Here is a 6,000-nt window from a genome sequence, read left to right as displayed (position 1 = left end):
TTCACAACAGTATCTTCTGAAAGTCTTGCTATCAAATTGAAGTTCATTGTCTAAGATGAGGGTATGAGGAATCCCGAACCGAGTGACAATGTTCTTCCACACAAACCTCTTGGCATCCACATCCTTAATGTTTACTAGTGGCTCAGCTTCAACCCACTTGGTAAAGTAATCAGTGCAGATCAAAAGCCATTTCCTGTTTCCTAGTACTTTGGGGAAAGGTCCTACAATGTCCAAGCCCCACTGAGCAAAAGGCTTGGGGCTAGACAAAGGGTTAAAAACGCCCTCAAGCTGATGAATATTTGGAGCAAATCTCTGACATTGATCACACTTCTTCACGTAGTCTTGTGCTTCTTTCTGCATATTGGGCTACTAATATCCCTAAGTAAGGGCCCTGTGAGACAAGGATTTGCCTTCTGTATGATTTCCACAAATCTCTTCATGTAGTTCTTTTAGGAGTGGCTCTACTGCTTCAGGGTGGATGCATAGCAAATATGGCCCAGAAAAAGAGCGCTTGTACAACTTTTGGTCCTCGAATAGCCAAAATTGAGGAGCATTTCTTCGCACTTTATCAGCCTCCACCTTCTCCTTAGGCAAGATGTCATCCTTAAGGAACAGAACAATAGGATCCATCCAACTAGGTCCTACCATAATTTGATATGCCTGGACCTTCTCCCTTTTCATCTTAGTAATCTTACATAGATCCTCAAACAGGATAACCCGAGGTAAACTCTGCACCGAGGAGGTTACAAGAGTGACAAGGGAATCAGCATGCGTATTTCTACTTTTGGAGATTTGCTATAAGGAAAAAGAGTCAAATCTTGATTGCAAGTGCCTAGCCTGGTTCAGGTACTCTTGCATTCTCAAATCCAAGGCCTCCAATTCCCCCACTACCTAGCCTACAACTAGCCTTGAATATGAAAATACCTCCACTATTTTTCCTCCCATTCTTTGAACCATAGCCATCCTTACCAATAAAGCCTTATATTCAACCTTGTTGTTCATGGCTGAGAAACCCAACCTGAGGGATTTCTCAATAATGATCTTTTTAGGAGACACTATGACCAGCCCCACTCTAGATCCTCTTTAATTTACTGCACCATCAATGTATACCCTCCAAGGTAAAGGCTTTTGCAGTGGGACCACACCAACTGATTTCCCATCCATGCGCTACTTTTCCTTATCCTCTTCCATTAGGGACTTAGTGAACTCAGCCACCAAATTTGCAAGAACTTGGCACTTAATGGACGTGCGAGGTATATACTTGATATCAAATGCTCCTAGGATCATTCCCCATTTTTCAATCCTCCCTGTATAATTAGCTTTCCGAAGCAGCAATTGAAGTGGTAGTTGGGTTAGGACCACGATGGTGTGAGCTTGAAAGTAATGAGGGAGCTTTCAGGTAACATGTACCACAGCCAAGATGGCCTTCTCCAATGGTAGATAACGCACCTCTACCTCGTGCAATGATTTGCTTACATAGTAAACCAGTTTTTGTACCCCATCATCAACCTATATTAGTACCAAGCTCACCGCATGAGGTGCTACAGCGATGTAAGCAAATAACACCTCGTCGTCCTCTAGTCGAGACATAATAGGTGGCCGAGAAAGATATTCCTTCAATTGCTGGAAGGCCTAGGCACATTCCTCGGTCCATTCAAATCCCTTCCATTTATGCAATAACTGGAAGAAGGGCCTGCACTTGTCTACTAGCCGAGAAATGAATTGATTCAAAGCAGCAGCCATTCTTGTCAACTTCTGGAATTCTTTGGGATTCCGAGAAGGCTGTAGATTGTTAATTGCTCTAATTTGATTAGGGTCAACCTCAATTCAGTGATGAGTGACCATATAACCTAAAAACTTGCCCAAACCAAAGCCAAAAATGCACTTTTAGGCGCAATTTGTGTTTCCTCAATATTTCAAAAATATTCCCAAGGTCATTCGCATGTTCGAACTCTACTTTACTATTTAGCACCATATCTTCTATGTAAACCTCAATATTTTTTCCCAGTTGAGATTCAAACAACCTGGTTATCATCCTCTGATAGGTAGCCCCTGCATTTTTTAATCCAAAGGGCATCAATTTATAGTGGTAATTTCCAGTGGGTGTAACAAAAGCAGTTTTCTCCTGATCGTCCAGAACTAATGGTATTCGATGATATCCTTGAAAGGCATCTAAAAAGCTCATCCGAGGATGGCCTACAGTTGCATCTACTAATTGATCTATCTAAGGCATGGGGAAAGGATCTTTTGGGCAAGCCTTGTTCAAATCTGTGAAGTCTACACATACTCGCCACTTCCCACTCTTCTTCTTCACCACTACTGTATTGGCCAACCACTCAAGATAAAACACCTCTTTAATGGCCCTGGCCCGCTTAAGCCTGACCACCTCTTCCTTGATGGCAACAGAATGCTTCTTAGATGAGTGCCGAGGTGGTTGCTTTTTGGGGACGACAAATGGATTGATGTTTAGATGATGGCAAATGAAATTTGGGCCCACCCCAGGAGCCTCATAAGAACTCCACACTAACACATCAATGTTTCTCCTAAGAAATCCAATCAGCTCTTCCTTTTTCCTGAGGGGGCAACTGAACTCCAACCTGGAAGAACTTACCCTCATCATCATCGATAATAACCTTTTCTAACTCCTCACAACTTGCTTCTTTTACCACCTCGTCCGTAGACCGCACTAGCATCCTTGATTGCTATAAGTCCTGCTCAGCAGAAGCCGAAGACTCACCTCTGGCCTGATGTCTAATTGCGGCCACCAAGCACTACCTAGCCATAGACTGGCTCCCAACTAACTCCTCGACTTGATCTCTGATGGATATTTCACCTTCAAGTACAGGGTGGAAAACATGGCCCCCATGGCGTGAAGCCAAGGTCTTGCTACAATAGAAATATAGGGGGAATAGGCATATACCACAATGAAGTTCACTTCCACGACTTCTAACCCTACCTGCATAGGCAATCTAATTTGGCAATTCAAAGAGGCAATCTTCCCATCAAACACTATTAGAGGAGAGACATAGTAGGTTAGGTCCTCAGACCTTAGTTTCAACCCCCTAAATAGGTCAGAGTACATGATTTTTGCACCGTTACCCTGATCTACTAGCATCCTCTTCACATTATACCCTCCTATCCTGAGAGTAACTACTAGGGCATTATCATGTGGCTGCGAGGTTCCAACTTTGTCCTTATCAAAAAAGCTCAAAGTAGGTCGGACCTCCACTCTAATCCTCTTCAAATCAGGGGGCAAGTCTTCTGTAAATGGCCGAGCTACAGATATCATTCCGGATGGCCGAGAACTAGTCCTTCCTAGAGCAGCAAGAATGACATTAATCATACCTAAAGGTGGTCTTGTAGAAGTATCCCTCTGAGCTATCGACCTTGCTTGACTACCCTGCCTATTGGGCTGATACAGGAATTGCTTCAACTTCCCAATATTAACCAATTGCTTCAAATGACTCCACAATGTCCTGCAATCTTCTGTAGTGTGCCCCCGCTTTTGGTGGTATTGGCAGTGAAGGCTTTGGTTAATCTTTGTGGGATACAGTCCATGAGCTGACACACACTCCTAACTGGTTTCCTGGTCAAAGACTTTCTCAAATCATGCTCGGCAAGCAGACCAACCTTGAAAGTCCTTATAGCCACGTCATCAAAGTTCCCATCTATCTCGTTAAACATCTCCCAGTATCTGTCGGAATATGTTTTCAGGGTCTCTCCTTTTCGCATGGTTATAGACAGCAGAGAATCCAAGGGCCGAGCAACCCTACTGCAAGTCACAAAATGGGCCCCAAATGCCCTAGTGAGCTCCTTAAAGGAGCTAATAGAACCTTCTCTTAGACCGTCAAACCATCTTATTGCCACAGGCCCCAAATTGGATGGGAACACTTTGCACATCAAGGCTTCATTCCTGGAGTGAACAACCATTCTCTGGTTGAAGTGGCTAACATGCTCTACAAGGTCCGTTTTGCCATTATACATGGTGAATGTTGGCTGAGTGAACCGCCGAGGAAGTTTTCCTCCTTCAATTCTATGCGTAAACAGTGATTTAGAAATCTGGTTAAGAGCCCTGCTCATAGCATCATTGCCCAAACCTCTACGAGATGGACTCTTACTCCTTCGCTTATAATGACGGTCCTCACTATGTGAAAAAGACTCAATGGAAGGAATCCTGGACCTAGGCCTGTAGCTATCATCTTCATCATCAAAAAAAGAAGGGTCAGAATTTAAGGGAGTCCTTCTCTGTCGCTCGTGGCACAACCTCCTTCACAAATGGTCAATTTCAAGCTGCATGCTTCTAGTATTCTCTTCATGAGAGAGGTGACTTTCACCTCAAGAATAACTCTTACTAGTATGCGTAGTATGCACATTAACCTCCCAGTCCTTCCTTCGCTCAAGGTTGAGGAATTGATGTTGTCGTTGGGAACCAACAAACTCCTCTCGGTTCTACCCTGAACCTACCATAGTTGGATGTTGAACTCACTAAAGCTCTAGTCTTCCCACAGATGATGCCAATTGTAGGTGCGGGTTTTGGATCCTAAGCCCAAAAGGTAGATGGATTAAGGCCCAAAGAGCCCAATTCAATAAATTTGTAGAGAGTGTGCTAAAAATTAGGCTTCAATGAATTGGACAACACTCACAATGGACTAAAGATGGTGAGAAAGCAAGGAAAAACAATGAAAAAACAAGTTGTGCAAAGAAATTCTTCCTCAACAGTGTCCGAGGAGAGTAGTTCTTGGATATATATTTCTTTTAGACTTGGTTACAATTACAGTTCTTAGTGCTACAGTGTTTTTTCTTTTTGCAATTATCAGATAATCCCCCTGTAATGAGACTATTCTCCTTTATATTACCCCCCCTTGCTCTATCTCAACCCTCCACGTGTAGATCAAATGGCTGGCTCTTGTCCTTGTCCCATCAACACGTTCTTGAAACTTTTAAAGGTAACTGTAAGGCTGAACATCACTGTTCAGGTATCACTTCCACATTAATGCTGCCAGAGAGTTAGCTACAGAGCATTTAATACGGTGGTACCAGCTTTCCCTCAGATATTTCTTACCTTCCCTTAGTCTCATTCCTTCCTGATGCTTATCCTTAATAGTGGAACTGCTCAAAATGTTGCTCTTGATGGCAGGTCAACCCTTTTAACCTTTGCACCGTCAAAGTCGAGGAGGCATTTGTCCTCGGACCACCTTCTTGAACTCTCATGACCAGTCACCTTCCTCCATTCACTAGCTCGCCCTTCTACATCAACGTTTACTTGTCCTCGGACTACTAAGTGTTCTCGGACGAGGCCCACGACCCAACATACACTTCTGGGCCTATCAACCCTACAATTTTTATTACTCAATAAACCTAATACAAAGTACACTTATTTCTAGCTTAAATTCTAAAAATGCAAATTAATTGTTGAAATGATAAACTTGGAGGCTAAACAATTTTTTTGGTAATAAAATATGATATAGGTTATACTGGCCCAAAGCCCCCAAACTGACAAGCCAACAACCTATGAATTGGTATTCTTTTAAAAGAGAGTTTACACATCCTTTTGTGTCCTCTCTTTCCTGTTCTAATAAAATTATTTACTGGAAAAAAAAAATCATCAGTAGGTCAAGAAGCCAATTCCAATAACTAAACCTAGCAGGAAAATCAGGATTTGGGAATTGAAAGGAATCAAGGTTCAAGAACATAATCCTATGGAAAACAACCCCCTCCCCACACCACCCCCCCCCCCCCCCCCCCGGCCTTCCCCAAACCAAAAAAACAAACCCAAATTGTCAATTTTCTCAACAACCAAAAAAAAAAAAAACCCAAATTGTCAAAAAAACCATTAGAGTTATTAGAAATTTATTAGCAATGGTCATGACAATCATATAACACTCAGACCACATATAAATTGCTCTTATTTGGATTTTACAGAACTTAATCACAGTGGAAAGAGTTATCTTAATGCCAACTAGGATGATAGGATATGCCAACTAGGATGATAGGATTGAG

This window comes from Quercus robur, chromosome 2 (assembly GCF_932294415.1).
Source record: "Quercus robur chromosome 2, dhQueRobu3.1, whole genome shotgun sequence".
In the NCBI taxonomy this organism is placed as follows: Eukaryota; Viridiplantae; Streptophyta; class Magnoliopsida; order Fagales; family Fagaceae; genus Quercus; species Quercus robur.
This window is presented reverse-complemented; position numbering follows the sequence as displayed.